Raw genomic sequence first — 12,162 nt, 5'->3', positions numbered from 1 at the left:
CTGGATTTCTGAAGTAATTATATTTAACCACCTCAATATATTTGTGAAACATTCATTTGTTGTTGTTGTAAATGCCTTCATGCCTGTTCTGACCCATAGTGACCTTGCATGGGATTTCTAAGGAGTGACTGGTGAGCTTGAACCACTGACCTTATAGTTCAGAGCTACTTTGCAGTCCAGCATATTAACCCTCGGCAGCATATATATAGGATCTAGATTTTAGTAAAACCTTCTGACAATTTAAGACTTCAATATTTCTACTTGCCACATTTCCTAATTATAAAAGGAGGGGATAATTTTGGTTATAAGGAATTCTGTTGGTGCAGAGGGTTAAGCATCAAGGTGAGAACCCCACAATCAGAAATTAAAATCAACCAGCCTTTCCATTGGAGAAAGATGCTCTGTCTGCTCCACTTAAGATTTACAATTTCAGAAACCCTATGGAACAATTCTCCTCTGTTTGATAAGTAAGAATTGATTCAATATAAGTAAGAATTGATTTGATGGCAATCAAACCTCTTTGGGTATGAGCAGTTTCATTTGTTACTTTGAGTTAACTATGCATCAAAAAGTTATACTAAGATATTATAACTGAGAACTGAATGGCATCCATTGAAACATGTTTGTAGATTTCACTTGCCTGTAATGCTTCATGAGACAAAATGTACAGAATATTTTTACATTGCTTACATATGAAAATCTTAGTTTGAACACTAGGACCTAAAGGCATTCTCTGAATTACATTCAAGTTATTTCTGCCACTGTGCCACCCACTCTATAATTTAACAGAAGTCCTTTTGATGAAGAGAATATAGCTGGAAGCATCAATAGCAATGTATTTTCTACTCACATTTCCTCTTTCCACCCAATGAATTTTGCTGCCTTATGGGAAACAAGAGTTGTGTCCTCTAATTCACTCTACAACTTTCAGCTCCACACCCATAAACAAAAGTCTACTAACAAAGTGAAAAGGCTTATCTTTTAGAAAAGTTTGGAGGATTGGACCAAAAAATTTTGTTAATGTGAGACTCAAAGTATTAAAGTTACTTAGTTATTAGATATATTTATTTTGCAAACTGTTTTCATTACATTTGAGACTTCATTAATAGCAGACACATATTTGAAAACCTTAAAAGTAAGACTTTGCTCTTGTGCAATGAAAAAAAAAAAAATCCATTGCCATCAACTTGATTTTAAATCATGACAATCCATGTTTTACACTATAGAATTGCTCCATAAGGTCTTGATGGATTACTGGTGTTGCGGTGTTGTATCAGCACTGGAATGCTGACCACAAGGTAGGCAGTTCAAACCCACCACCATTCCCCAGAAAGCCTATACAGGGTTGCTATCAGTCAGAATTGATTCAAAGGTACTTAACAACACCATAGAGTTTTCTGTTGTTGTTGTTTTGTTTTAATTTTTTATTGTGAATTATGTGATAGTTTACATGGGAGAACATTAGCTTTTACATTCATCTTATCTCATTTCATTGCAATGATTACAATTCCCTTCATGCATCTTCAAACAGCCAAAGGGTACACCCTGCAAGCCTGCCTCCTGGCTGTTAACACACAGACCCTCTCCCTTCCAGAGTCCAGAGTCCCCAGCTGCTCTATTTCTCCACGTCATCATGTCAGCGTCTCTGCCTCCATCTCTGGCATCACTGCTTCTCTGGATAGGGTCCTGCACTCAGCTCTTCTCCCTTGAGGATCCCAAGGTTCTCCGCTCCTGAACTGCAAGATCAGCTTCTCCCCTCCTTTTGTTACAAAACATCTACCTTTATATTTGCAACACTCACAATCAGTCCTGATAGCAATTATTCACTATTGAACCAGAAGAGTCTTATCCCTATCTCCTTTTACCAGCCACGCCCAGTGGAGATTCTACTTTCCCCCATACCCTTTGAAACTATGCACCCTCTTGAAAGCCTGTAAGCCAGTCACTTCGTGCCTTTGTAGCCCTCCCTCTCCCCCCCCATTTTGGGTAGCCAATGTCTAAGTTGCCCATCCTGTCAAACCTTACAAGTCCAGTGTTTATTATATGGTGCCATACCAAGGATGCTAGATACATTCAAACTGAAGAATTTTAGGTCAATTAACAAACACATATTATTTGTGAAGCCTTGGAGTCTCTTTTGCATTATTGTGGTCATTAGGTGTCATTGAGTCCTTTCTTACCTGTAATGACCTTATACACTAAAGCACAAAGCACTGCCTGGTTCAGAACCATCCTTGCAATTGTTGTGACAATTGAGCTCATCACTGCTGCCACTGTGCCAATCCATGTTGTTGAGAGTCTTCCTCATTTATAAATGATACTCCACTTTAAGTCTCCAGAGATTAGTCCCTCCTGATACATATCTGAAGTCTGAGAGACCAAGTCTCACCATCATTACTTCTAAGGAGCATTCTGACTCTATTTCTTCCAATATAGATTTGTTTGTTCTTCTGGAAGTCCATGGTACTTTCAATATTCTTCTCTATTAACATAAGTCAAATGCATCAATTCAACAGTTTTTTTTATTCATTGTTCAACATTCACATGCAAATAAGGCAACTGGAAATAAGATGGCTTGGGGTCCGGATCCATCTGAAGTCAGCAGTGATATCACTAGTTTCACATTATCTTCTGAATATAGATTGAGTTTCTGATAGTTCCTTGCTGATGTACAGTTGCAGTCATTTTTTAATTATTGTTGCCATAATTTTACTTGAATGTTATATTAATGATATAGTTTGATGACTTAACATGACGTTCCCTTGGGTTACCTCTCTTTGAAATGGGCACAAATATGAGATCTCTTTCAATCGATTCACTGGCTAGCTATCTTCTGAATTTTTTGGCATAGTTGAGTGAGCTCCTCTAGTGCCTCATGAGTTTGTTGAAAGATTTAAATTTGTATTCTGTCCATTTCTAGAGCCCTGTTTTTTTGCCAATACCTTCAGTTCAGGTTGGACTTCTTCATTTACTACTATCAATTATTGATCATTTTACCTCTTGAAATGGTTGAACATTGACCATTTCTTTTTGGTACAGTGACTCTGTGTATGCCTTGCATGTTCTTTTTTTCCACAAGGTGCTTTAATTGATGAAATCTCAAGTGCTGTTTTCTCTCTTGAATTTTTGGATGATAAGCAATCCATGGGGACCATACAGAAACACTATGACAGATGAGTTGTTACATTAAGTCTTTCGATGGGACTTGATTGATGATAAAACTTTATGACATGCTTGAACAATGCACTGAAGGGGATCCCATCTGAGTTAATACTTTGTTCAACTACTGTAGATGAAATTCAATCCAGCAAGGAGTACTTGTTACCATCTGCCTTAGGTGTTCTGCTCCCCACCCTTTCACAAAGCTCATACTGATGGTGCTCATTCTAGTGAATGAGCTTCCAAGCCCTGATTAACAGACTGAACCATAAAAGCAATAAATTCTTGGTTGTTGAAGATCTTGAGATTACAACCTGCTGGAATTTTGCACACTGTTGTAGGGTGCCAGACATGTCTCTAATTACAGTTGGGGCTCTACACAAAGATTGCACTCAGGGACTCAGCAAAATCTTCCCCACCTATGTAATACAGGCATACTCCTCTACCTATATGCCTTCTTGTTGTTTCTACTGTAGTGTTATGTTTGATGTTGGACAGTAACTCTAAGCAGAAATGCTCTGAATTGGACAGGTCTGTGAAGCTGTCTACAGTGAGTGAGGGCAGTGAGGCATGGAAGGTCTCCCCAACTCTGTGGTTTAATTCATAATATGCTATCAAACACCAAAATGCATGCTCTGAGTAAGTAACGGGCTGCAGATCCAAGCTATGATTTAGGGGGAAAGATCAGTGGGAGACATGTCCACAGAGATCCTGTGTCCATACTTTTGTTCAAAAGTTGATCACTTGTTTCTCCATATTCACTAATATATCCAAGAGGCGGTGGTTTTGTTAAGATCTCAGTGTGACAAGGCACTAGTACTGAAGGCAACACTGGTGTCTCAAATCTCTGGTAGTGGTAAGGGTTTACACATACTTCATCCTTTTCAAGATTAAAAGTATATTCACAGTTTTCAATGGCTTGAGGTCACGGTGACAGTGAAAGTCTGGCCAGTACCATAGTCAGCGATACATAACATGGGGCAATCCTTTCCATTAAGACACCTGGAGACAATCTGGTTCGTTTAGAAAAGGTGTGACCCACAGATCTATCATATTTGATATATTCCGTCCCTAGATTTCAGAGCCAGTGTTTAGAGCAGTAACACAATTAATAGTACATTTTGAGTGGTGATGAGTTTTTCAAGCTCATTTGATCGTCCTGTTTTCTTTAGCTTCTAAACCAAACTCTTAATGGCTTTCTCACACCACTTTTCTTCCTGTTCATTCTGCTGTCTTCCACTGTCTCCTCTAGAGCCACCAGCTGATTTCTTCCATCCCAGCAGTCTGTTAACAACTGATGGAGTGAATGGAAAGATGGACAACATGATAGTACCAAAGGTAGCAATCCACACAGAAAATGTCCTTCTCTAGTTACCATACATGGAGTCTCCAGGTCCCACCCAGTCAGATCCAGGATCTTTTGTTCTTTCATCTTCTTAATGGGATCCAGGGTGTTGGGAGCAAAATAGGGCCCATCTTCTTTTCACGCTTTCTATATTATTCAATATTTTTTTCATATAATCCTTCAATATTGCAAGTTGATGCTTGAATATTTTCTTCAGTTCTTTTAGCTTAAGAAATTCGAAGCATGTTTTTCCTTTTTGGTTTTCTAATTCGAGATCTTTGCACATTTCATTATAATACTTGACTGTCTATGGTAGCTGCTTTTTGAAATTTTCTATTCAGCTTTTTTACTTCATAATTTCTTCCATTGACGTTAGTATCTATATGCTGGAGAGCAAGATTCAGAGTCTTTCCTGAAAGACATTTTGGCCTTTTATTTCTTTTCTGTCTTTCTAATGACTTTTTGCTTTCTTTTTGTATGATGTTCTTGATGTCATCCCACAACTCTTCTGGTCTTCGGTTATTAGTGTCTAATGCATCAAATCTGTTCTTGAGATGATCTGTAAATTCAAGTAGAACATGTTCAAGGTCATATTTTGGCTCTCATAGACTTGTTTTAGTTTTCTTTAGCTTCAGTCTAAACTTGCATATGAGAAATTGATGTTCCATTCCACAATTGTTCTCTGGTTGTGTTTTTGCTGATGATATGGAAGTTTCCATCCTTTTTCTTCCCACACATGTAATAAATTTGATTTCTGTGCATTCCATCTGGTGAGGTCCATGTGTATAGTAAACTTTTATGTTGTTTTACAAAGATATTTACATTAATAGGTCATTGGTCTTGCAAAATTTTAACATGCGATCTTCAGCATCATTTCTATCATCAAGGCCACATTTTTCATGGAATGTTTCTTCTTTGTTTACAACTTTTGCATTCTCATCACCAGTAATTATTAATACATCTTGATTGCATATTTGATCAATATCAGGCTGAAGAAATTGGTAAAATTCTTCAATTCCATCATCCCTAGCTTTAGTGGTTGGTGCATAAATTTGAATGTTAGTGATATTAAGTGGTCTTCCCAGTCTGGGTATACATATTATCCTACCACAGATAGCATTTACTTCAAGTTGTTGTTGTTGTTAAGTGCTGTCAAGTTGCTTCTTACCCATAGCGATCCTATATGTGGTTTTCAAGGAATGACTGATGAGCTTGAACCACTGACATTGCGGTTGAAACTGATTTTGTCGTCCAGCGAATTAAACCACAGTGCCAAACAGAAGTCCTATTTACTTCAAGATACATCTTTAAATGTCCCTTTGGATGATGGATTCATGTCCATTCCTCTTCAATTTGTCATTCCAGCATAAGCTATATGATTGTCAGATTCAAAATGGCTGTTATCAGCCCATTTCATCTTGCTAATGCCTAGGATATCTATCTGTATGCATTCCATATCATTTTTGAAAACTTCCAATTTTCCTAGATTCATATTTTGTACATTCCATGTTCTAATTAGTAATGCCATCAGCAATGATATCCCCCATTCCAAGTCCTCTTCTGAATCTGTGTTGAACTTCTGAAATTTCTCTGTCAATGTGTGATTGCAGCCATTTTTGAATTATGTTGAGCAAAATTTTGCTTGCATAGGTTATTAATGATATTTTCCAATAATTTCTGCATCCCGTTGGGTCACCTCTCTTTGGAACAGGCCCAAATATGGATCTCTGCCAGTCAGTTGGCCAGGTAGTATTCTTCCATATTTTTTGGCATAGATGAATGAGTGCCTCCAATGTTGAATCAATTTGTTGAAAGATTTCCATTTGTATTCCATCAATTCCTGGAGCATTGTTCTTTGCCAGTGCCATCAATGCACCTTAGCCTTCTTCCTTCAGTAGCATTGGTTTTTGATATGTTACCTCTTCAAATATTTGAACATCAACCATCTTTTTCTGGTACAGTGACTCTGTGTGTTCCCTCCAACTTCTTTTGATTCTTTCTGCATCATTCAATAATTCATCCATAAAATTCTTCAGTATTGAAAGTCAAAGCTTGAATTTTTTCTACAGTTCCCTCAGTTTGAGGTATGCTAAACATTTTCTTCTCTTTTGGTTTTCAGTATGTTTGTCTTTGTCTTCTTGAGCTGCCATTTGAAATTTTCTATTCAGCTCTTTTATTTCCTCATTTCTTCCATTTACTTTATCATCTCTACACTAGAGAGCAAGTTTCAGAGTCTTTTCTGACATCCATTTTGGTATTTTCTTTCTTTCTTTTCTTCTTACTTACCAGTTACCTTTTGCTTTCTTCTTGCATGATGTTCTTGATGTCATTCCATAACTCTTGTCTTCAGTCTTTAGTGTCTAATGCATCAAATCTGTTCTTAAGATGATCTCTAAATTCAGGTGGGATGTGTTCAATGTTACGTTTTATCTCTTGTATACTTGTTTTAATTTTCTTCAGCTTTTAATATTGCATATGAGCAACTGATGGTCTGTTCCACATCTTCCCATTCTTGTTTTGGCTGAAGATAAGGAGGTTTTACACCATCTCTTTCCACAGACGTAGTCATTTTGATTTCTGTGTATCCCATCTGGTTAGGTTCATTTGCATAGTCTTTTGCATTGTTCTTGTTGTAGTTGTTTAGTGTCTTCAAGTTGACCTTTCAGTTCAAATAGACCTTGCTGTTCAGAGCATTAAACCACAACATTACACCCAATATTCCATATATATTTTCACAAATACAAAGAGTGTTGCATATCACATATAGTTGACACACATATCTGCTTTACTGAATGTTTCTTTTTGCTGTATATTGCTATCTATTTCAAAGGGCAGCTTTAGAAGGCAAAGTCAAATATTGTAGCGAAATGTATAAAGACCTGGAGTTAGAAAACAAAAAGGGAAGAACATGCTCAGCCTATCTCAAGCAGAAAGAACTGAATAAAAAATTTTAATCCTCTGTTTGCAATATTAAAGGAGTCTTAGCTGAATGCAGAGAATACCAGAAAGATATGTACCTGTGCTTTATTGACTATGCAAAGGCTTTGGATTGTGTGGATCTTGAAAAGCGTTGGACAAATTTTGCTTTGCAATTGCAAAGTATAAGTATCCTGGAACACTAAACTGTGCCCATGAGGAATCTGTACATAGACCAAAAGGCAGCTGTTTGAACACAAACTAGGGACACTGAATGGTTTAAAATTAAGAAAGATGTGCGGCAGGGTTGTATTCTTTCACCATACTTAGTCAACCTATATACTGAGGAGATAATCTGAGAATGTGGATTATATGTAGAAAAACATGGCATTAGGATTGGAGGAAGACTCATTAACAACCTGAAATATGCAGATGATACAACCTTGCTTGCTGAAGGTGAAGAGGACTTAAAATATTTACTGATGAAGATTAAAGAGCACAGCCTTCAGTATGGATTGCATCTCAATGTAAAGAAAACAAAAACCCTCACCAATAAACAGCATTCTTATCAATGGAGAAAAGATTGAAGTTGTCAATAACTTTGTTCTTTTGTTTTGTTTTGTTTTTTTAAAGTTTTTATTGGAGGCCAGGATGGCTAAGCTTTGTCTCTCATACTTTGGACATATTGTCAGGAGGGAACAGTCACTGGAGAAGGATGTCATGCTGGGTAAGATGGAGGGTCAGAGAAAAAGAGGAAGACCCCCAACGAGATGGATCAGCCAGGTGGCATCACTGATGGCGTCAAGTGTGGCAGCGGTAGTGAGGTTGGCCCAGGATCAGACATTGTTTCGTTTTGCTGTGCATGGGGTCGCTATGGGTTGGTTCCGACTCAATGGCACCTGACAACAACAACAACATTGTGAATTATGTGGGTTTACATGAGAGAACATCAGTTTTACATTCAGCCTATCGTATTTTGTGTCATTGCAATGATCGCAATCCCCTCCATGCATCATCAAACAACCATAAGGTACACCCCACAGGCCTGCCCCCTGGCTATCAGCCCACAGCCCCTCTCCTAACCTGAGTCCAGTGTCCCCAGCCACTCCATCTGTCCATGTCATCGTCTCTGCCTCCATTTCTGGCATCACTGTTTCTCTGGGTAGGGTCCCGTATTCTGCTCTTCTCACTTGATGGTACCAGGGACCTCCACTCCTGGACAGCAAAATCAATTTTTCCTCTCCTATTGTTATAAAAAAGTAGCTCTGGTAGAGTAGTGGTTACGAATGGGATTGCAAACCGCAAGGTCAGCAGTTCAAAACTACTAGCTGTTCCATCGGGAGAAAGATGAGGCTTTCTGCTCCCGTAAAGATTTATAGCCTCGGAAACCCTGTACAAGGGTCGCTATGAGTCAGAACTGACTCCACGGCACATAACAACAACAACAATTGTTATAAAACATTTACCTTTACATTTCTGACCCTCACAGTCAGTCCTGATAGCAATTATTCACTATTGAAAGAGTCTTGTCCCCATCTCCTTTCATTAGCCTTCAAGGACTTCATTCTTGGATCAACCATCAACATTCATGGAAGCAGCAGTCAAGACATCAAAAGATGTATTGCATTAGGTAAACTTGCCACACAAGAACATTTTAAAGTATTGAAGAGCAAAGACGTCAGCTTGAGGACTAAGGTGTGCCTGACCCAAGCCATGGTATTTTCAATAATCTCATATGAATGCAAAAGCTGGACAGTTAATAAGGAAGACCTTAGAGGAATTGATGCATCTGAGATATGATGTTGGAGGAGAATATTGAAAGTACCATGGGCTTCCAGAAGAACCAACAGATCTGTGTTGGTAGAAGTGCAGCCAGAGTGCTCCTTGGAGGCCAGCATGGCCGAACTTTGTCTCTCATACTTTGGACATATTGCCAGGAGGGACCTGTCACTGGAGAAGGATATTATGTTTGGTAAGATGAGGGTCAGCGAAAAAGAGGAAGACCCCCGGTGAGATGGATTGGCAAAGTGACAGCATCAATGGGCTTAAGTGTGGCAACAATTGTGAGGTTGGCCCAGAACCGGGCAGTGTTTCATTTTGTTGTGCATAGGGTAGCTATGCATCTACACCATCTCAATAGCACCTAACAGCAACAACAATGGGCAAAATATTGAATGATTTAGAAAGTATCTGCAAAAAGTATGTGAGGGCCATGTCTGCCTTTCCTTGGCTTCCCAAGGGGGAAAGAGAATCTCACTCAAAATCAGCCCAAGGCCGATTCCTATGAAGTGCATATCAGACCTGCCTCCACCCTGCAACCTGCTTTACTGTATTCTGTCACCAACCCTCCCTCTCACAGCACTTTGCTTCACATATGGGTTTGATAACACATTGCAGTGGTCACACAGAACTCATAACAATGCTCACAATTATGAAGCTTTGTTATGAGTTTATTAGGACAGTGAACAGCACAAAAATATTTGTGATCAAAACAGGCAACCAGCAGTTTTCCATTCAGTAATGCCTCTTGTCTTCCATGCTGCAAACATGCTTCACTCTTGATTTCAGCCTCAAAGCCATGGTGACCTCAAGTCCTCTGCCCTGGTTGGGCAAATGTTACCAAGCTCCTATGTTGTTGTTAAGTGCCGTGGAGTTGGTTCCAACTCATATCGACCCTCTACAGGGTTTCTGAGGCTGTAAATCTTTACGGGAACAGAAAGCCTCATCTTTCTCCTGCAGAACAGCTCATAGTTTCAAACTGCTAACTGTGAGATTAGCAGCCCAAATTGTAACCCTACGCTACCAGAGCTCTTTACCAAGCTCCTATAGTTGGTCTGTAAATGTTCAAAGTGTACATTCTGCAGGCCAGCCTTCTGCACGTAGGCATACAGATTTGCTCAGTTCATTGCGCCAGATGTCCACAGATGCTCCATGTCACTCTGTCTGCCATTACTTCTGCTGTTACCACTTTTCAAAGTAAGGATCTCACACTCCCTTTCTTCTTTTTTGACGGTCCTGGGATCATCTGAGATGACTCCTTTTAAACTTAACTGAATGACAAAACTAACCAAACCCAATCATAGAGTCTTGTACAGGTTATTTGTACGCTCCTACTGTGGAGTTCTGGTGTGGCGCTGTGGACTAATGCGTCAGACTGCAAAGTCATTTGAACTGCAAGGTCTGTGGTTCAAGCTTACCAGCTGTTCCTTGGAAACCGTATACAGAGTTGCTCTGGGTTGGAATCGAGTCTACAGCACTTAACAGCAACAACAACAACTGTGGATTGATGCTCTGGACCGCAAAGTCAGTTTGAATTACAAGGTTGGCTGTTCAAGGTCATCAGCCATTCCTCAGAAACCCTAGACAGGGTTGCTATGGGTCAGAACCAACTCCACAGAACTTAGCAACAACAACCTGATCACTTGGTGGGAATTAAGAAGATGTTGGCTAGAAATGCCATATCAAGTAAATTCGAGGTACGACAGCCTCAAAAGAAGATGGAAAGAAAACACAGACTCCCTGTACTAATATGAATTGGTCAAAGTGCAACCATTTCTAGAGGTAGCATATGATCAAGAGCCATTTGTACTGAAGAAAGAAGTCTAGGATGTGCTGAGTGCGTTGGCAAAGAACAAGGTACTGGGAATTAATGGAATACAAATTGAAATATTTCAAGAAACTGATACAACACTGGAGGCAATCACTCATCTATGCCAAGAAATTTGGAAGTGATTAGAAAACATCCATATTTGTATACGTTCCAAAGAGGGGTGACCCAATGAACTGCGGAAATCATCTGACAATATTATTAATATCACATACAAATAATATTTTAAGAAGATAATTCAAAATTGGCTACAAAAGTGCATTGACAGGGAACTGCCAAAGTTTCGAGCTGGATTCACATGAGGACATGGAATAAGAAATAATGTAAGGTGAATCTTGGCTGAAAGCAGAGTACAAGAAAGATGTTTTGCTGTGCTTTATTGGCTATGTAAAGGATTTTAACTATTTGGATCATGATAAGCTATGGATAGCATTTCAAAGAATGGGTATTCCAAAACACTTAATTATACTAATGAGAAACCTGTAAATAGACCAAGATGCAGTTGTTCAAATAGAACAAGTGGATACTGAATGTTTTAAAATCAGTATACTTATTCAATTTGTATGCTGAAGAATAATCCAAGAAACTGGATAATACTAAGAAGAATGTGGAATCAGAGTTGGACGGAGGTTCATTAATGTCCTGCAATATACATATTATACAAACTTGCTTGCAGAAAATGAAAAGGACTTAAAATATTTATTGAGGAAGAACAAATACCACAGTCTTTGGTATGGGTTACAATTCAAGATAAAGAAAACAAAAATACTCACCACTGTTCCAATAAATAACATCATGTTAAATAACGAAAAGATTATGTTTTCAAAGTCTTCACTTTACTTGGATCTGCTATCAATGCTCATGGAAGCAGCAGCCAAGAAATCAATCAAACTATTGCATTAGTAAATCTGTTGCACAAAACCCCTTTAAAGAATAGAAGAGCAATTATATCAGTTTGAGGACTAGCGTGTGCCTAACCCAACCAATGGTATTTCCAGTAGCATCATATGCATGAGAAAGTTGAACAGTGAATAAGGAAGAGCATCTAAAAATTAATGCATTTGAGTTATGGTATTGGAGTAGAATATAAAAAGTACCATGGTCTATCAGAAGAACAAAGAAATCTGTGTAAGGA

General features: G+C 38.7%; 1 protein-coding gene and 1 pseudogene across 1 annotated transcript in view; one reads left to right on the top strand and one right to left on the bottom strand.

The window, feature by feature from the left end:
- GRID2 (glutamate receptor, ionotropic, delta 2) overlaps positions 1-12,162 on the top strand; it is a 992,360-nt gene that overhangs the window by 642,710 nt on the left and 337,488 nt on the right. The gene's annotated exons all lie outside the window — the stretch shown is intronic.
- Positions 3,224-4,484, bottom strand: LOC102829561 (annotated as a pseudogene).

The sequence above is a fragment of the Chrysochloris asiatica genome, unplaced genomic scaffold (genome assembly GCF_000296735.1).
Source record: "Chrysochloris asiatica unplaced genomic scaffold, ChrAsi1.0 scaffold00427, whole genome shotgun sequence".
NCBI classification, from domain to species: Eukaryota; Metazoa; Chordata; class Mammalia; order Afrosoricida; family Chrysochloridae; genus Chrysochloris; species Chrysochloris asiatica.
The sequence above is the reverse complement of the archived record's forward strand: the minus strand, read 5'-3'. Positions and strand labels throughout refer to the sequence as shown.